General features: G+C 36.9%; 1 non-coding gene across 1 annotated transcript; it reads left to right on the forward strand.

The window, feature by feature from the left end:
* The first annotated feature begins 11,393 nt into the window (after positions 1–11,393).
* On the forward strand, positions 11,394–11,500 carry LOC141602796 (small nucleolar RNA R71). Its single transcript, XR_012524704.1, has one exon. It is a non-coding gene; the product is annotated as a small nucleolar RNA R71 (small nucleolar RNA).
* The last annotated feature ends 10,946 nt before the right edge of the window (positions 11,501–22,446 follow it).

Below are 22,446 nucleotides of genomic sequence, written 5' to 3' on the forward strand. Positions count from 1 at the left end.
TAATTTGCTAATTTAATCGATAAAATCATAATATATAAGTAAAAATCCAAAATAATTGAAAAATTACCCAAAAAATTGAAACAAAAATTTTTAGTATTCTGTAACACTCCCAAGAACACCAAAATGTTAGAAAAATTGCCCAAAAATGCCGGATAAATTTTGTGAAGAAATAGATTGATATTTATCGGTTTTTAACCACTAAAACCAATAAACATCAAAAAAAAGAGAAAACACACATACAAAATCACTTTTGACATTTAAATAATATTCTTAAATGTAAATAAATTTATCATGGGCAGAATCAAAAGTTTCGAAATTATGATTAATTAATTGGACCTTTATCGACTTTTAACTCAAAAATCAATAAACTTGCAAAAAATTCGAACCAACCTTCAACTTTTTGCATACAATTAGTAGAAAAAATGCATGAACTACCATAAAAAATCCATGCACCGAATCAACCTTTAACTAATTTTAGTCAATTTTTCACTAAAATGCGACATTTTGACTCGGTTTTCTACCAAAAAACATTAAAATTAGCAAAATAACTTCAAAAATCACCAAAACATTCCACAAACCTTTTTAGTTCAGTAGGTATGCATGTCCCAAAAATTTCGTGCTAAAACCTCTTCTAACACAATTTTTGAGTTTTTACAAATTATCTCATAATTCATTAAAATGCTTAAAATCAACATGCAAACTACAAGCCTAAGCTCTGATACGACTTGAAAGATCATAGATCCATATTAGACTCTCTAATAAAATTAATTTATCTCATAAATTATCATTTAGGTGATCTATATAACATACATGCTAATATGAAAGCATAAAAGGAAAGAACAATTTCCTTACATTGAATTTGTGGTAAAAAGGGCACAAACTAGTTCACCTTACTAGCTTGTTCTTGAGCTTATACCAATGGAAGATCCTACTTGCTAATCTTCAAAATAGAAGATCTCCTTCTTGTTGCACCCAAGAACTAACCCAAAAATAATAACAAGTATGAACTAGAACTTGTTAATATTTTACCCTTGATTATTATTAGTAGTATTACTAACTAGTCTTAGTAATATTATTTGTGTTCTTACTAACAAGCTTAGTAGTAAGGATTATTATTTTAGAGAGATGAATAAAATGTTCACATGCATGTAGGTAGAGTAAAGAAATGAGGGTAGAGTAAAATGTGAACAATAGATGGAGTATATAGGGAAGGGAAGTGGCGGGTGGAAGGTGGAGTGAGGGAGTGGTGAAAATTTGTCTTATGTTTTGATCGAGGCCATTTCGTGTTCACAATTAAGTATATGTGGTCGTTGGTCAATGGTCGATACAAAACACAATTTATACTTCACAAACAACTCTACAATTAGTAAAGAGGCAAGTAAAGGTCGGATCCCAAGGGACGGGTATTGAAATGAGAATTCTATTGTAACTAGTAGTGTCTAGGGGTGTCACAAATTGGGTTGGTGTAGAAGGTCACTAAACTAAAATAACAATGAAAATAAACTAGCAAGATGAATAAAATAAGGGGTGTAAACAATTGATTAAAGGCACTAGGGTGTCATGGGTTCATAGGGGAATCATGGGATATGATCATACAAACATGTTCTCAAATTATAAGCAAGCAATTATTGTTGTGATGGATTGAGTTGGGTTATATCTTACAATCCTAGGAAAGTTTGGGTCCCGGAGCCGAATCGATTAGATTGTACAACACCTACAAGTCGACTTAATCTTTCCAACTCAACACATGCATGGTCTAACAAGACTCGAGTTGGGTTATGTCTTACAAGTCTTGTTGAAAGGATAGTAGATGATAGTAAATGCAAGGATTCATAGGCTTAGCATTTCATCAAATATAACATGTGCATGTATTAAGATCAAAACAAGCAAGCAAATAAGATATGAAAGCATATTGATTTAAGCATGAATCATCCCCATGATGGTTTCCCCTAATCACCCATTAACCCTAGCTAAGAGACTAATCACTCATTATCATGTTGATCATGCTAGCAAGGTTGTCAATCATACCAACAATATGAAACATGATGAATAAATGAAAGTAATTAACAATAATTAAAAAGGGATTTAAGAGATTATACCTACTAATGATTCCAATAATAAAGCAAGAATAATAGAAGTACTTGAATGCTAGATTGAGAGGTTGTCAATCTCCCAATAATAACCCAAATAATCTTCAATTACCCAAAATAAAGGATGAACAAAAGAGAGATTAAAGAACTAAAACTTGGATTAAAACTTGATTAATACTTGATTACAATATTGAAGAGAGATTTGATTGATATTAACTACACTAATTATTGATAAGAAGAACATGCTCCTCTAATTAGACTAATGGGGTATTTATAGTGAAAATTAGGGAGGATGCATTAGGGTTAACTAAGGGCTAAACTAGTAATTACACTTTTTAAGTTGAGCAAGGAGGACCCGGTATTTTCTGAGAGAAGGGCTTCTCTTTTCGTAGCTTGAAGAATGAAATCCGTGCTGTGCAGTAATCCGGGCGGATTAGAGTCGGGACGGCCGGATTTGGGCGGTGCAATCCGAGCGGATTCAGGAGAGGGACGCTCGGATTGTTGAGGGGGAATCCGAGCGGATTCCAAGGAGGGACGCTCGGATTGTTGAGGCTGGACGGACGGATTGTCTGCAATCCGTTCGGATTGTTGGTCAGCGTCAATTCTTCTTCTTTTCTTCCCTTTTCTTCATAAATTCCTTGGGGATTTCCTTGGGGACGCAAGGATCCTTTCTCAACATTGTTCTTCTACTATGATATGTACAAAGGCCTTCTAGTCTTGTCTCTTCTTGATGCTTGGTCATTGAATACTTTTAGCCTCGTTTTGCCATGAAAATGCAAGATTCTTACTCCTTTCCTACCAAGGGATCAAAATCTCAAAGAATATGCAAAACAAAGAACTAAAGATAAGAAATGACCCAAATAGGCACTAAAAAGCATGGGAACAAGGCTAATTCGGGGGCTAAATATGCGCTAATTATGGTCACATCAAATATCCCCAAACCGAACCTTTGCTCGTCCCGAGTAAAGAGGTGACAAAGACTAGGACCAAAACTAACCTATCCTAATAATAATAGCCGATATGAGACAATTAGCGGGTCTCACTCCGCCCCTTCAACTCACAACAAGACAACCATGAGGTAGGATGCCTTCTTGCAAGGCAAGGTGGGTCTTGCCAAAATGGCGACACATCCAAACATTAAAGCACATAAAATCACATAATGGATGCATCTACAAAAAGAATAGCCACTTTCCTCATCTAAGTGGCGGAAATTATCTACAAGGGAAGCAATTCAAGGGTACACAATCCTTCATAGATGAAATTTGTTCAAACTACTAAGCCTAGAAGGATACCAATAAATCACCTCCAAAATGTGTCAAGCTAGGGTACCTTTGTCCTCAATCGTTAAATGCTTTTGTCAAGAGTAGACTCCCTATGGTGTTAGAAACACTGGAGGATCGCGGAATTCCCCCTCTTGCCTAGACAAGAAGAAGGGTCGTCCCCTCTCTACCATGCACAAAAATGGATACGATGGATAAAGGGATCGATAGATATTTGAGTTTCACTTTGGGAGTTTGCTTTCATTGTTGTTTTCCCCCCCAATTTCATGTGGCATTTGACATTTTGAGAACACTTTCTTGCCATTTCTTTTTGATTTTTGGCATTTCAACACTTGACAACTTTCAACTTTTTGCATTTTCTTTTGAACATTTTCAAAGTCACCCCAATTAGTAACGAGGGTGCCTTGTACTTGAAGCTTAGGAGTTCTATTTTTGCTCCTCTTTTCATTTGATGCATTTTTGCAAACTTTCTTTCACTTTTCATTTCATTGAACTCAAATTGATTTCTTTTTGTGCCCATTCCCTTTTGATGACAAAAATATATGGTAGAACATGGATGAATGATGGTTGCATGGTTTCAAGGGTCACCTTGGAATAAACGGTAGCCAAGGAGTTATCACACCACAAGGTACTCTTGATTCGGCCTTAATCCATGGGTCAAAGAATACTAGCATGACACATCCTAGGGTGTTTTACAAGCATTCTAACAAGCAAAGTCTTAAGAATAAAAAGCATCTACTAGGGCCTATATACACTTGTCAAGCTTCCCAAATAGACGGTTTCGCAAAATTTTTCTAACATGCAAACTACATGCCATGATGCAACTAACATATACACATCCTAATGCAAATGATTCTACCAACTAATATGCCATATAAACTAAATGCAATCCTAAGTTCACATTGTTTTTACCGCATCAATCAAAATAAAGCCACATAGTCATTAACATAAAGAGGAAAAAGGAGATTGGAAAGATTATACCATGCGGTCTTCAATATCCTCATGTCTCGGATGTGGCGTAGTCAATCAAAGTGAACAAGGATAAACACAATATATACAAGACAATATATACAAAGGAAATGAACTTGTTTTTGGATTTTTCAATTTTTTCAATTTTTATGATTTTTGAAATTTTTCAGTTTTTATGGTTTTTTGAATAAAAGTTAAGTGTTAGAATTCCCATCCCCACACTAATATGGGCATTGTCCTCAATGGCCAAAATGATGGAAATTATGCAAAGATGATGCATGATTTCTATACTAAATGCAATTCTATACTAAGCTACACTACATGATGCATGATTTTTGTTATGACGGAGAGGATAATTTAGATTACCTCCCGTTGTGTATGCATTAACTTCCCCAAACCGAGTGAGACACTATTGCTAATGTTCAAGGATGGGTATAGTTCATGCACACACTATGCTAGCATGAAACTAGATTGTCATTTTGGATTTTACAAATGGGAACAATAAAAGAAGAACACCTCAATGGAACCGAGGTGTGAGTCCTTTGATGTTGCTAGGACTAAACCAACAATGATCAAAATGAAATAAGATACAAAGAGATATAGACAAACCATGGGAGTGTAGGAGTCTCCAAGGCTTGCTAGTCTTCCATCATGCTATCATCATCACCACTTCCCTCATGAGAAGTGGTCACATTGCCACTTTCCTTGTCACTTTCTTCTTCACTTTCTCCATCATCTTGTTCATCATCTTGTTCATCATCATCTTCACCATCTCTTTCTCCATCTCCACTTGCTTCTTCCTCAATATTATCATCAATTTCTTCACCATTTCCAACAACCTCATTATCTCCCACCACGTCCTTAGATGCACCCGGAAACAAGGCTTCTTTATCCGCCCAACTAGGCAAAGGACAAGATGGATCAAGGAGTCCTTGCCTAGCTAAATGTAGGAGGGGAGGATATTGAGCCAAATATGCATTCTTCCGATCTTCATAAGCTTGCTTGTGCATTGCTTGCATAAGAAGAGTGACATAGTCTTTCCCAATTTCAACTCCTTCCGGTTTGAACTCTTCATACACAAAGGGGTAAGGCGGTATAACAATGGAAGAGGAGGGGGTTTCATGATCACCCTTTTGTTGTTGAATGATGTACTCGGCTTCTTCGGATAGGGGAAGTAGATAGTTGGTCCGGTGGACACTTAGACGACAAATCTTCGCGGGTAAAGTGAATGATCGAGCCTCACTAGTAAGCCATCCACACTTGGTGTCAAGGGGGTTTTGAGCAACCCACTTGAACTAGTTAATCATGGTAGGCATATCAATAAGATGGCCACCTTCCTTTGCCTTGTACTTGCTATCCTTATTGAAATTAGGATCAAAGTGCTTGGCTAGGACCGTGACTAGGCCGCCATTAACAATAACGGCTGTACCCTTCTTCCCACTATCAACATTGAGCCATCTATCAACCAATAGCCTCAAAGAATTGAAAGGCTTGGTATGGATTCTTCCGACATTCAAAGCCGATTCAAGGAGAATAAAATCAAGTCTTGTGAAATGATTGGTGTCTTTCCTAGCAATTATGGTATTTCCCACAACTTTGTGCCATACTCTTATGCCCGGATGATGGACCAAAAGAGCACGACAAGCATGAAAATCATCAAATTTCTTCCCGGAGATTGCCTCCCAAAGAGGCTCGGGGTCATACTTTCCATAATGCTTAAGATATCTCGATTCATCGCTAAGACCCAAAATTTCACCTAATTCCTTAAAGGTAATGCGTCTACTAATGTTAGCTAGACGAAACTCAAGATTTTCCCTATCCTCAACTTTGGTGACTTTCAAAGAACTTAAAAATTCCAAGACAAGGGAGGGGTATGTCGATTCCTTTGTTTCAAACAATTTCTTCAAACCCATGGCATTGAAAAAGGCTTTTGTTTGTTCAAGAACACCCAATTTCTCCAAGGCATCTTTACATATGAATTTGGTGGATTGAATTGATTTCATAGCAAACTTGACAAATGTATTTCTATGGGTATCGAAAATAAAAGTTACCTCCGGATAATGCAAGAGTTGATCGATTACCGGAGTAGAAGGTGATGCTCCCATAGAAGTTTGTTGTTGTTGTTGCACTTCCAAGTTTGGTGTTGATACCACCATTGCCAAAGCTTTCTTTGTTTGGAGAGCTTTTTGCCTTTGGGAGAGAGCCTTTGCCTTTGGTGCCTTTGTTGCTCCCTTTTTCCTTGCCATTTGATGAACTAACCAAGAAAAGAATCAAAAATCTTCAATTTGTAGGATGCCCAAATCGATTTGAAGGTGAAAGGCTTTGCCTTTATGAAATCAAAAATCGACTCAAAGGTTGAAGATTTTGTTCTTGGTTTTGATTTTTATTGAAGATGGAGTGATTGATTTGTTGTTTGAAGGATGGTTTGATTTGATTTTGGTGGATTTTGTTGAGGGTTTTTGTTTTTGTGATGGAGAGGATGAGGGTTTTGATGTTGTGGGTAGTGTTTATGAATGAATGAAGGAATGAATGAAGGTGGGAGGGTATTTAAAGAAGTCGAAATTTTCGAAAACGCAGGGGCAATCCGTGCGGATTAGGCCCAATCCGTGCGGATTCTCGCAGCCTTCAAAATTTTCGAAGCTCGCCTAAAGACGGGCGGATTCGGGGAATCCGCTCGGATTCTTCCGTGTTGGGACGGGCGGATTCTTTGCGGGACGGACGGATTTTACCCGAGAAATTTCTTTGTTTTCTTCAGCTGCAAAGACGGGCGTCTTCTTTACAAGACGGACGGATTCTATGAGACGGGCGTCTTTCCAGAAATCCGCTCGGATTCTTTAACAGTCAAGAATTCTTCAATTTCAGCTCAGGTCAGGACGGACGTCTTCTCAGCAGGACGCTCGGATTGTTGAAGACGGACGGATTCTCAGGAATTCGCTCGGATTCTTCCCTGTTGTACACGGATTCAACTCCACCCGTGCACAAACGCATTCCCTTATCATTCTTTCTTTCTTTCTTTCAAATCTTGTGTTCTTCATTGTGGGGGCACTACTAAGGCATGAATAGCCTAGGCAATTGCCATCCCCACACTAAGGTAAAGCACTACACATCAATTGAAGTCGTTAGTCCCTCCCTCACTTCTCTCTTACATGACAATTATTTTGATCGAAGTAAATAAAAATCCAAAAATGACAAAAGGCACACTCCTACAAATTTAGGCAACTACAACGCCCCTTTAACAACGATTATTCACGAAAATCACAATAGACGTTGTAGAATGTATGGCGCGAATTTTACTAAAATCAATTACAACGGGTATGGTTATAAAAACCGTTATTATTTTTAACAACGGGTCACACATGCGGAACCGTTGTTAATAATTTGGCGCAAAATTGGCGCAAAGTTAGTGAAAAGTAATCACAACGGTTACTTTTGAAACCCGTTGTTAAAACATATTTGACAACGGGTGTTTTTTACAACCGTTGTTAAAACATATTTCACAACGGTTGTTGTTTAATAACCGTTGTCAATACTTTCCATACTATAAACCACACAAACAGAAGTCTGCTGCAGCCACAAAACACAACCCTTAATACACAAACACAAACACAAAACACATACACACTCTCTTTCTCTCTTTCTCCATTTCTCTCTTTCTCATCGTCGCTTTATCTTCTCGCCGTCACTGTGATTTCATCGTCTATTACGTTCTGTATTTATTAGGTAAATCTCGCCGTCACTGTTAGCTTCATCGTCATTATTTTCTTTTTCTATTTATTTCTTTTGCATATATGTGTTTTTATCGACCATTATGTTATTTGTTTAAGTATTGTTCGCATAATTAGTTACTAAAACAATGAAGAAGCAAGATGAAGAAGTAAGATAAACATAATTAATATATATATATATATATTTATAAATACATAAATTAAAAAAAAAAAATTACATATGTAAAAATGCAATTCTTATATTTTCATGGAGGATCTTATTGTGCTCTATCGTATCCATCCTCTCCTCCTTGGCTATTTGAGGTTAGTTCGTGCCATTTGCTATATCGTCATATAGCCGCAATCGTCTTTCGCTCCGTCAAGCCATCTTCTTTGGCGTGCTTGGTGCGGATCGAGCTTCCGCAAGGTAGCTCTGAAACTTTCCTCAATATGGAGGAACCGGCGGATGAAGTTGTTGTTGTTCTCGATCATGGTAAGAGTCTTTAGGATGAAATCATTCATTTTGTTAGAGTTTTTTGAGTTTGATTTGAAAGATTAAGTAGAGTTTGTTTTAACAGTTAGAGTTTGGAGATGAATATATGAGATAATGGAAATGTTAGTTGAGATATGCAATGTATTTATACTAAGCAATGTGTGGGTTGAGTTAATTGCTTTTTAATTAATAAATATGTTAGGAAGTTGTGCCATAATCATCATCATATCTCTCAATAATCTTTGCTTCAAATCCTATTACTAACCCTTCTCATTCCATATTATCCGTTCATATGTACAATGATGTCAGTAATAATGCATGCATCGAATTCTAACAGCCGTAATTATGCATGCATCTAGTAATATTTAATTTAATTTTTTTTTATTTTTTAAGAACAAACAACAACGGTTATTTTATAACAACCCGTTGTCTTTAGTTATAACAACGGTTTTGCATATTAAAACCCGTTGTTATAACTTTCCCCCCAAAATTGTGTCACACTTTCTACAACGGGTTTTTATACATAAAACCGTGGTTAATAGTTTTAACAACGGTTTCCTTAAGTAAGCCAACCGTTGTTAAAACCTTCTACAACGGACGCTTTAACAACGTCCGCTTTTTTATATAACAACGGTTTTTGACCGTTGTTATAGCCTGTATCTGTAGTAGTGGGAGTTAGAAATATTTACAAGTGGTGGTTTAGGGAGGACTCCACCAAACTCTCATTCTTGATGAGATGTCAAGGGGGCATGTTCAAGGTGTTGTTGATGTTGCTCAACACCTTGAAAAAGTAATCAAAAGCTTGTTCATTATTATGGTAGAGGTCCTCAATAGACCGTGCCCCTTGTTGTTGATCATGATCGATGGCATGCCCAATGTAGGGATTAAGAATCCCTTCAAACTCGTCGTCCCAAAGACCACAAACTTCATTGAGTTGATCATTGAAAATCTCTTGCTTAGATGGAGACAACTCTCCCAATTTCTTCTCTTGGCCAATGAGGCCATCCTCTTCTTCCTTGGTTGATTTTGATGAGCCTTGCAAGCTCTCCTTGTCACAATTCACTTGCTCTTTGAATGGAGCATCTTCATCTTTCTTCTTCCATTGGAGTTCCGATCTCTTCCTTTCATCCTTCCGGCTATAATGATCAACCATGAAACATGGCTCATGCAAACGAGGAGCTCTCATGGTTTTGTCAAGATTAAAAGTTATGCTTTCATCTCCCACTTCTAGAGTGAGCTCTCCATGTTTCACATCAATCACCGCACCCGCGGTGTGTAGGAAAGGTCTTCCTAAGATGATTGGAATGTTGGAATCTTCCTCCATATCAACAATGACAAAGTCTACCGGGATGAAAAACTTCCCAATTCGCACGGGGACATCTTCCCATATCCCTAATGGTGTCTTCGTCGATCTATCGGCCATTTGGAGTGTGATATTGGTGCATTTAAGCTCTCCCATCCCCAACCTTTTACTCACCGAGTACGGCATGACACTCACACTAGCTCCTAGATCACATAAGGCTTTGTTGATCGTCGTGTCGCCAATGGTACACGGTATTGAGAAGCTTCTCGGATCCTTTAACTTTGGAGGTGAACTCCCTTGAAGTATTGCACTACTCACCTTAGTGAAGGCGATAGTCTCAAGTTTCTGGATCGACTTCTTCTTTGTGAGGATATCTTTCATGTACTTTGCATAGGCCGGAACGTGATTGATTAATTCCGTGAAAGGAATTGAGACTTCTAAGTTCTTCACAATCTCCATGAACTTTCCAAGTTGATCATCAAATTTGGGCTTGGCTTGACGACTTGGAAAAGGAAGTCTAATCACAATGGGCTCCTTCTCTTTGGCCTTGTCTTCATTTTTCTTTGAACTTTCTTCTTTTGATGATTCCCCTTCTTTGGAGTTTTGCACAATTTCTTCCTTTTCACTAGCTTCCACAACTTCATCCTCAACTTGCTTCTTCGGTGCCTCATACCTTGTACCACTTCTCAAGTGAATGGCACTAACCGTTTCATGTCTAGGGGGATTACTTTGAGGTGGTAATTGCCCCTTTTGTCTTTGTGAGCTTGAAGATGCTAGTTGAGTCAATTGTGTTTCCAACATCTTGGTGTGAGCTAGAATGTTGTTGATGGTGGTGTCTTTTGCTTGGCTATCTTTTTGCATTTGAGTGAAAAATTCTTGTTGATACTTTTGCATTTGGAGGACCGCTTTTTGGACATCAAAACCTTGGTCATTTTGGTGATTGTATGGATTTTGATTTTGGTAGCCTTGGTTTTGATTGTAAAAGGGTCTTTGATTTTGGTTTCTCATGGGTGGTGGAGTGTATGTTGTTTGAGGGTTTTGAACATTTTGGCTTTTGTATGAGAGATTTGGATGGAACTTGGTGTTTTCATTGTAAAAATTTGAATAAGGGGTACCACTTTTGTAAGCTTGGAAAGCATTAACTTGTTCGGTTGTTCCCTACACTCACTTGAGTCATGACCCAAAGTTCCACAATTCTCACATATCCCACTTGGGATTGATGAGGATGCCGTCATGGCATTGACATGATGCTTTGATGATTTTGAGTTTTCCTCAAGTCTAGCCATAGCTTGTTCAAACTTCAAGTTGATTATGTCAATGTGAGCACTAAGTTGAGCACCCAATTGAGTAACGGAGTCCACTTCATGCTTTCCTCCTCTAGTAGCCTTGCGAGGTCTACTATATTGTGAATTATGGACCGCCATTTCCTCAATCTTATTCCATGTTTGATTGTCATCAACTTCGGTGAACATTCCATTTGATCCCATATTGAGAATGTTCCTAGAATCTTCATATAAACCATTCCAAAATTGTTGTACCAAAAACCATTCACTAAGTCCATGGTGAGGACATGAGCGACAAATACCTTTGAACCGCTCCCAAGCTTCATACAAAGATTCTTCATCCCTTTGCTTAAAACCCGTAATTTGAGCTCTTAGCATGTTAGTCTTTTCCGGTGGGTAGAATTTTTTGTAGAAAGCTAGAGCTAACTTCTTCCAAGAATCTATTCCAAGGGTGGCCTTATCAAGGCCCTTCAACCATTGCTTTGCGGTGCCGATTAAGGAAAAAGGAAATAAGACCCATCTAATTTGGTCTTGAGTCACGCCCGTTTGAGAGATAGCATCACAATAGTCGCAAAAGGTTTCCATATGAGAATGAGGGTCTTCACTTGGCATCCCCCCAAATTGGCTCCTCTCAATTAATTGGATGAAGGCGGACTTGGCAATAAAATTTCCGGTTAGATGTTGTGGTGTAGGAGTACCATTTGGTAGATTCTCCTCGGTGGGTATAGAGTGTGACGAGAATTTAGGCATTGTAGGTGGATTTTGTGTGGTATTGTTTAATGGGTTCTCTTCTCCTTCTATTGCGAAAGGATTGACAAACTCACTAGTGGGTTGAACAACTTCACCAACACCTCTCAAATTCCTCCTAACAAGTCTCCTATTATTCGTCAAGGTTCTTTCGATTTCACGGTCAAAAGGTAACAAATCACCTTGTAACCTTCTAGACATGCAAAATATCAAACAACTCAAAAACAATTAGAACAAACCTTGAGGAGTTTTACTTCCCAAGGTGAAAAAGACACAACTAATAGCAATAAAAAGAAATCTTAAATCAATTAAACACCGTCCCTAAGCAACGGCGCCATTTTTGATCGAGGCCATTTCGTGTTCACAATTAAGTATATGTGGTCGTTGGTCAATGGTCGATACAAAACACAATTTATACTTCACAAACAACTCTACAATTAGTAAAGAGGCAAGTAAAGGTCGGATCCCAAGGGACGGGTATTGAAATGAGAATTCTATTGTAACTAGTAGTGTCTAGGGGTGTCACAAATTGGGTTGGTGTAGAAGGTCACTAAACTAAAATAACAATGAAAATAAACTAGCAAGATGAATAAAATAAGGGGTGTAAACAATTGATTAAAGGCACTAGGGTGTCATGGGTTCATAGAGGAATCATGGGATATGATCATACAAACATGTTCTCAAATTATAAGCAAGCAATTATTGTTGTGATGGATTGAGTTGGGTTATATCTTACAATCCTAGGAAAGTTTGGGTCCCGGAGCCGAATCGATTAGATTGTACAACACCTACAAGTCGACTTAATCTTTCCTACTCAACACATGCATGGTCTAACAAGACTAGAGTTGGGTTATGTCTTACAAGTCTTGTTGAAAGGATAGTTGATGATAGTAAATGCAAGGATTCATAGGCTTAGCATTTCATCAAATATAACATGTGCATGTATTAAGATCAAAACAAGCAAGCAAATAAGATATGAAAGCATATTGATTTAAGCATGAATCATCCCCATGATGGTTTCCCCTAATCACCCATTAACCCTAGCTAAGAGACTACTCACTCATTATCATGTTGATCATGCTAGCAAGGTTGTCAATCATACCAACAATATGAAACATGATGAATAAATGAAAGTAATTAACAATAATTAAAAAGGGATTTAAGAGATTATACCTACTAATGATTCCAATAATAAAGCAAGAATAATAGAAGTACTTGAATGCTAGATTGAGAGGTTGTCAATCTCCCAATAATAACCCAAATAATCTTCAATTATCCAAAATAAAGGATGAACAAAAGAGAGATTAAAGAACTAAAACTTGGATTAAAACTTGATTAATACTTGATTACAATATTGAAGAGAGATTTGATTGATATTAACTACACTAATTATTGATAAGAAGAACATGCTCCTCTAATTAGACTAATGGGGTATTTATAGTGAAAATTAGGGAGGATGCATTAGGGTTAACTAAGGGCTAAACTAGTAATTACACTTTTTAAGTTGAGCAAGGAGGACCCGGTATTTTCTGAGAGAAGGGCTTCTCTTTTCGTAGCTTGAAGAATGAAATCCTTGCTGTGCAGGAATCCGGGCGGATTAGAGTCGGGACGGCCGGATTTGGCCGGTGCAATCCGAGCGGATTCAGGAGAGGGACGCTCGGATTGTTGAGGGGGAATCCGAGCGGATTCCAAGGAGGGACGCTCGGATTGTTGAGGCTGGACGGACGGATTGTCTGCAATCCGTTCGGATTGTTGGTCAGCGTCAATTCTTCTTCTTTTCTTCCCTTTTCTTCATAAATTCCTTGGGGATTTCCTTGGGGACGCAAGGATCCTTTCTCAACATTGTTCTTCTACTATGATATGTACAAAGGCCTTCTAGTCTTGTCTCTTCTTGATGCTTGGTCATTGAATACAATCAATTTAGCCTCGTTTTGCCATGAAAATGCAAGATTCTTACTCCTTTCCTACCAAGGGATCAAAATCTCAAAGAATATGCAAAACAAAGAACTAAAGATAAGAAATGACCCAAATAGGCACTAAAAAGCATGGGAACAAGGCTAATTCGGGGGCTAAATATGCGCTAATTATGGTCATATCATGTTTTTATCTTACATCACATGCAAACTCTTACATAAGATAAATTATGGTAGTATACAAAATAAGGTGAAATAATTATGTGAATAATCATCCACTACTCTTATTTTACACGGTCCACTAGACCATTTACGGGTCCATATTGGTTCTTATATTTGTCGCACAAATCTGTGTAATTTTTAATTTAAACATCGTATCATGTTTAAATACTTCCATAATTAATTCGTCCAATTCACTCCGTAAATATACGTGTACCACTACACATATTATTTAAGTACTAATATTAATCACATTAATCAATTAGTACAATTTTAGTAAATTAACAGTTAATTAACTAAAACCCGTTTCCCAAAACTTATTATTTAATTATCGCATAATTAAATAATAACTGCCGCTCCTCAAGTTCGCAACTCGAAATCTCTCTAAAAATAATCGACTAACCTCTTAGTCTATAAATCAAGGGACTAAACAAATTTTATCTCATACAATTAATTAGTTATCAATTGGGGTTCGTTCCTTTAGGTGTGACCGAAAGGGGTCAGTTGATCACCGCCGTCTCACGACAATAACGTCAAACTCTAGTAAGCCAACTGTTATCGATTTACATTAATCAACTGACGAAGATAAAATAATTAAATATCTGATGATATTCCATTAATGAGAGTTATTATGTTAACACACTATTGTGGAGGACGCTAACTCCAACAACTTTAATTAGTAAAAATGCTAAAACATACTTCATGACTAAGGAAAAACGTCACATGTTGCATTTTATCATATATTTCAGATCTAAAAGTGAAAAGATGATAAAAATAATTTTTCTCATATTTTTATTGTGATAATTGGTAAAATCGATAAACCGCAACATTGTTTTTCTCGATAAATTTTCGAAATTTTTAACCTAAGTTTTGAACATTATGAGCGTCATGGTATTTTTCCAGAATGTTCATGAGTTTAAATTTCAAAATTTGAAATTATTTGAAATTTTTATGATTTAATTTGAAGTTTATGACATAATTTTGTATTTTAGGTCCATTCATGAACAATATTAAGAAATCTAGGTTAATTATTGTCAAAATGTTAGTGGAGACTAATTTTGAGTCCTAAGATGGTTAGGGTAATTAACTTGTACATAAATATGAATTTATGTAATTATTGTGATTTTTAAAAGGTTAAATCACGCAAATCCGTAAAAACCGATTAATATACGATATTGGCTCCTTAAATGCGATTTAGCATAAAATTGGGCATGTTCATACATATTATAATACTGCATTTTATTTATGATTGTCATATTTTAATTTTATGTAATTTTTGAATTATGTAATTTTACTTAGTATGGCCTTAGTTTTAATTGGTATTACCCGAAATGTATGGGAATATCGATTCGGTTGTAATTATTGTGATCTCGTATCACCGTTTTGTAATTTAATAGATTTATTTTATTTTAATTACAAATGTATAATAGGAAATTATGTAATTTATTATATAATTTATTTATTCCATAGTTCCTTGAAGACGGTGCCACTCGAGAAGGCGATCCATCAAAGAATGTTGCCTTGAAATGCGTGCCAAGACCGAAGTTCAAGGGACCAAAGGAGTTGGTTTCCGAATTTGTAATAGTTTATTAGATTTAGTATTCTAGGAAGGTCATACTAGGATTTTATTTATGCTTTGCATTTTATTTATATGTTGCATGCATCGCTAAATCGCCATAACTAAAACATGCATTACAATTTTATCGAGTATATCGACCGTGTCAATTACAATTATCGTAGTTCACCGCATTAGTTCACTTAAAACGTGATAGATAATAAATGGACATTACCTCTCGCTAAAATAAACAATTGAGACTTAGCCTTACCAAAAAGTAGAAACTATGAAAACCTATTTCATGAGGGAGTGCGCTCGGCCCTACCGGGGTACAAACCTTGTTACGTAGGGGAAGTGGGTGATACATGTCTATCCACCGAATTCATGTTGATAAGGGATGAATCGGCCCTACCGTGCCCAAGTTGATGTGAATATGAATCATGGACACATTTATTCGAAATTTGGATTGAGCTCAACGGAAGTATTCGTGACCGTAGTCGCATGTGTTCCGGGCTAAAGATAAATGTTAATGTAATTTTATTGACCAAGAGTTCTAAAAGTAGAATCGATTAAAGCGTTAATCCACCGAGTTATATTGATAAGGGATGAATCGGCCCTACCGTGCCCAAGTTAATATGAATTTGGATCTTGGAATCATTTATCAAGTTGGGTAGAGGTCACTAGATAAATGCTATAAAACTTGTTTAAATTAAAATTTACGAGTATTATTATTATTATTTTGAAAACAACAAATGTTTTATTCCTTCTATTTTGTTTTGTAGACCACCTTTATTTCTCATAACAAATGGCCGCACCAAACACCAACGCCGCACCTCTCACTAATGTTTCATGGCTCCGATCCTTCATGGATCGTTGTAAACATGAAAAGAATGGGTCAAATTGCTCCGATTGGAATGCCCAACTCAAATTAGCCGCCCAAGGTGACGACAAGCTTCGTTACCTCACCGAGGCCTCTCCACCCGAACCTAATGCTAGGTCGAGTGCCGCCACTAGGGAAGCATATGAGGCTTATCACAAATAGTCCGCCGCTATGAAAAATGTGTTGATTTTGGCTATGGAGGCGGATCTCCAAAGGAGAGCCTTTAAAATGGGCACCGCTAATGAAATCTATTCCAAACTTATGACAATGTTTTCACAAACACCGAGGATCGTCCAATATGAGGCGGCTTCGGCATTCTTTGATCTCGATTTTAAGGAGGGCCAAAAGGTTAGCCCTCACGTGCTCAAATTGTTGGAGCTAGTCGAGACATTGAAACTTCAAAAGGTTGAAATCCCCAAAGAGCTCATAGTAGATAGGATTCTACACTCCTTATCCAAAGTCAAAGCGTATGTTCAATTCCGGGTGAATTTTAACATGCAAGACAAGGACCTGTCTCTTGAAGAGTTGCACAAGTTACTTGTGCTAGCCGAAAGACACATGGGGCTAAATGTTAACCCACCTAAGGATGTGCTTAATATAAGCACTAAGAGCAAGGAGAAGTTCAAGAAGAATGGGAAAAAAGGGTAAAAGGCAAGCTCCCATATCCACCAAGGCTAAGACTTTTGAAGCTAGCACTTCCAAAACCAAGAAGGGTCCTCTTGATAAATGCCATTATTATTGTAATGGTGTTAGACATTGGAAGAGGAATTGTTCCAAGTATCTTGGTGACATCAAAGCTGGAAAGATCACTCCAGTAGGTAAATGACTATCCTTTCTTTTATGTTTCTAATTCAATTGTGGTATTTTGATACAAAGTTGTGATAATGTATCCCCTTTTTATTGTAAATAGGGCCTCCTCCAAGCAAAGACAAGGGAAAAGAGAAGCAAGCTTGAGAAATCATGAAGGAGCTAGGAGTAGCTACCGATGAAGCTTAGCTTTTATTGTCTTTATTTTAATGTTATGAATTTTTAGAACTATTTTGATTTCCGGGTTCGACATGGAAATGGTTGATCATTTCTAAACAATGGTTGTATTTTGGATTATGGTGGATTGGCTTGTAACCCAAGTCACCCCTTTTATCGTATTTATTGTTCTAATAATTCGTCTTTATATGCTTGCACATAGAAACATATGATCATCTACTTAAAGTGATCCAATAGACAATTATAATGATGGGATTCAGTATATGTCCACAAGCTTAAGGCTTGTGTATTATCAATTATAAAGTGATGTTGAGTTGATGAACTCTTCTAAAGGAATGTCAAAAACCAAGTACACTCATCAAATCTAAAATCTATTAGTCAATCTATGAGATAGTCCTCCTTCTACTTCAAAATCATTATTTGTGTCTCAAAAGCTATCTTTGAATATCTAGTGTATTTATTCTAAAGATAGAGTGGAAGAAAAATGAAGAGACACAAAGAATACAAAGAATAATTTGTATGCTTAAGTAAATGAGATCTACGAAAGAAAGAATGATTTGTATACCTAAATAAATAGTATACATTAATAGATGAGATCTATGGTCTCGAATAGATGAGATCTACATGACAAAAAGAGACCAAGTGAAGTAATCAAAAGAATATGTTCTTAAGATAACTACACGAAGAGACCAAAAGAAAGTTTTGATAGAAAATGACTAAAGAAGATAGAAAATGAGTAAAGAAAAGTCTCAACAAGAGATTTTGCTAGTTTATGACCTAGATATAAATAGAGTTTCAATATTGATATTTACTTAAGAGCCTAAATGAAACAGAGTTGCATCTTTGAATATAAATGAGATTTATGATTAAAAGTTGCAAAGGAAGATATGCCGATATCTACAAAAGCTAAGTTAATTGTTAACCACGCTAGTGTCATTACTTAACCTCATTATGAAAATAAAATGGTTAAACCTCCTTCCGAAAAAGGGTATGTTGAGAAGGACGTGTATTAAATGGAATTTCACTTTTAAATAATGACATTGCTACGCATCATTATAAAAATGAACGAGTTAGAGATTAAAATCTCTTTCCGTAAGTTTAAGACTGAAACCTTTTCAAAATAGGTATTTTGAAAGGATATGCTGGGAACATATATGGTTTTAATCTTAATAACTTGCCAAAGCAAGATGTATTTCAATTCTTGAAATGTTACGATTGAGTAGTCAATTACGAAACACGTGGAACTGAATGGGAGTTTTAAATTATCATGTGAAGACATGGAATTTAGTGGGAGCAATCATCTTGTAAAATTTATAACTCATTACTCATTGAGAATGACGAGCTAGTACTATCTTTCACAAAGAAGTGTTTGAGTTTTCAATTCTGGATGAAAATGGACTATGATGAATCCAATCACATCATGGGATGTGGGATAAGTATTGAGATATACACATCAAATCAACGAGAAACGTAGGTTATTCATATCGATGAAAATGGAATTACCAAAAGCAGTCATGGTCATTCAATGAACCTAAGAATGGTTGATCACATGATTAAAATTACTAATGTTTCCGCCATTAGAATAATCATGCACATGTCCTATAATGAATCATATGCTTAAGATCATGATGAGTCATTGGTAAGCCATAGAAGAATTGTCATGAATTCTCAAGAAGAACTAATGAGCTATTCTAGTGTTTGACAGAACACTCTGTTATATGACAAGAAGTTGTACATATTGAAGTTCGAAAACGCGTAAGGATTTATGAAAATCCTAAGCTATTCAAGCTAAAAGGAGAAATAAGAAGTTTAAAAAGATACTTGTTATAGTAAGAAGTTGCTCAAAACTAGTATTTTCTAATATTCTAGGACTTATGAGAAGTGCTAGGCTAATAATCTTGACAATTGTTGCAAGACCCTACAAAACGTATACCTAGTGCATTGTGAGTTGGTAGAACACTTGACCAGTGCAAGTTATATCATCCACCACAATTCGTTGGTTATGTGTAAACAACAAGAAATGTCTTTCAAGACAAAGAACCTAAACCTAGGTTGGGAACCTAGATGTGTACATGGTAAGGTTCATGCTATGATAGATAACATGAATATAAAGGAAAGTGCAATACGAAAAGTATGAACACATGGACACATGGTATGTTTAACTTTTATTGCAATCAACAAGTGTATTCACACTTATATACATCACAAGGTAGTAATATGGTATTGACTACCCGAATATGATGTGCACATTTGTCGTTTGAGTTATTATTAACTCACCTTATACTTTGTTACATCCAAACGGGTTGTAGAGACAATTGAACCCCGTTAAAGTGAACACGGATTAGCATTGTATTCGCCCATAGTCACTTACATGAGGTGACGTCTCGAAGTGACTAGAGTGTGATGCGATTGATGACAAGTTCAAGTGCCATGGAGTCATGTGAGATGACTAGTCGATCACATAGGCAGACTGTCAGGAACACTTTGTCGGGCCTTATGACCGCTTATAGAGTTCTGGCAAATTTATATAGCCTGGTCGTGGCGAGAACTACTATATTATTCTAATGAGTCGATTCTTTTGACTAAAGACTGTTCGCCTAAGGTGGCACAGTTTTAGATTAACTTTGATTTATGTTACTACGACCTTCGTAAATGGGGTCAAATGGGCATATTTTGGGTTATAATGGCTGTGGCTAGACGAAGGTAATAAGTGCGATATGAATTGTTCATCCCTTGTCAGGATTATAACAATATCTCAGGGCCACTCGAGGAGTAATCAACTGGAAATGCGTGGCCACGCTCGGAAGGTATCTATGGTAGAAAATTCCGGACAATCAGTTATTCTCCAGATCGAGGAAACCACATGCGATATGATCACTTGCAAGTACGACCTGAAAGACACCTTGCATTGAGTGGGAGATAGTAATAGGACAAGAGAATTGGTGACGCACACTTGTCGAGGACAAGTGGGAGATTGTTGGAATATGTGTCCTCCGACAATAATGCGATCACAACTGTCGATCATGATGATCACATGTTTAAATCTCATTTTAAGAATACATGTGGGATGTAATATTTTACAGTCAACTGGTCCACACATATTGGTAATGATTGGCTGACTAGAGTTTGACATTACTGTCGTGCGACGGTGGTGATCAGTTGATCCCCTTAGGTCATACCTAAAGGGTAACACTCTTAATTGATTATTAAATTGATCGTATGTCGATACGGGTTAATTAAATTGCTTAAAATTGACGGACGATTTTGTGAGTATTATTGACGTATTTTATTGTAATTCGATTAAATAAGATACGGTCTAAGTAATCAAATTGTTTTATTACTTAGATAAAATTATTGTTTACGAAACAATTGAAACTGAATGAATAATTTATTATAAATACAAGACATTGTGATTTATAATTTGTAAACCGTTTTGGTACAAGTAATTATGAATTTCTAAGTAGATTTTGTGCATGACATATTTTTATTAATACGTTGATTTTTAATATGTTAAAAATACATGACAATTTCTCATGACTAGTAACATGTGACAATTGACAAATGACAAATATAAAATGGACCTCCCATTTTATGTAAGTGCCGAAAATTGGAGGGAGTATTAGGTTAAAATTGTGTTGATTATTTTTAAGTGGAAAACATGATGATTGCAGCCTAATATAGCCATGCATACCAATGATTTCTTGGGTAGAAAAACTTGCCCATGCATTGGCTCTCCTCTACCCTCCCCACCGGTTTTCAAAGGGAATAATAGAGGGTTTTTCCCTCTAATTATTCATCCACAATTTTACATTATATTTTCTAGAGTAAGAAATATAAAAAACTCTCTACATCTTATGAAAAATTAGATAAATAAAATCTCCAAAAATCCTTCCTCTTGGCCGAAATTACAAGAGAAAAACAAATATTTTGGGTCAATTTTAGTAAGATTAATATTGTTCTAGTTCTAATAATATTAGTCTTTTAAGAGGTTATCTTGGGTATTCACTTTTGGGAGGGATTCTTCTTTGGATCCTTTGTTCATCCATATAAGAAAGGCTCAAGAACAAGTAAGAAGGAGATCTTACTTGTGCCCTTTAATCCGAAATTCCATAGTACGAAAGACGATTTCTTCTCTATTATTTTTTAAGTTTGCATGCATAAGATCTAGTTTTAATTTCTGACTAAATTAAAATGTCACATATATGAATATGTTATATTATTGAGATTAAAAATTTTAACACCCCGTTTGTTTTTAACATTTCCTACTTGACAGCTCAGCATTTTAACGTTATCGGGTTAAAATCATTGGGCACAATAGCTTGTGGTGGGTTAGTGACTCGCATTGCCCGCGACCTTTTCCCCTATTTTCCCTGTGGTCTTAAATTTATAGATAAGGATAATGTCATCGTCATTGTGGTCATGTCTTCTATGAACTGGTTAGCAGCTGACCATCGGACGTGGAAGATAGGCATTTCCCCGTCCGTGACTTTACCTTCACCCTCTCTACCCCGTCTTTTACCTTTGACTACTGTGACGGGTAAACTTCCACCACCTCCACCTTCCTACCTCCTTGACTTCACTCCTACCACTTCCAGGAAGCGGAAGAGGACTTCCCCTGCTGTTAGGGAAGTCGGATAGGGGTCTGCACCTACACAGATTCGGCACACACCCGCGTCCGCGTCCACGCCTATACCTAAACCCTCTTTCTCTCAGCCGGCTTTACCGGCTAATTTTATTGCACCTCCTACTTTTGAGGCGCCCGAGGTCATGGACCAAGGGCGTCGTGATGGTTTGTTGTTGGATATGTGCATGAGAGTGGCTCGTATGGAGCGGGATCAGGCTCTTGCTTTATTCCCTCTTTACGAATACCACATGATGCGAGGTCATCCTGTTCCAGCTGGCTGGCCACACCTTTCCTTCTACCGGTACCCGGCGGAGGGGTACCCTTAGCCTGAGAGCGAGGAGGACTCGGCAGAGAGAGATGAGAGGCTTCGAGCTGAGTTAGACGCGAGAGGTCGTCAGAGGA

Source organism: Silene latifolia, chromosome 9 (assembly GCF_048544455.1).
Source record: "Silene latifolia isolate original U9 population chromosome 9, ASM4854445v1, whole genome shotgun sequence".
In the NCBI taxonomy this organism is placed as follows: domain Eukaryota; kingdom Viridiplantae; phylum Streptophyta; class Magnoliopsida; order Caryophyllales; family Caryophyllaceae; genus Silene; species Silene latifolia.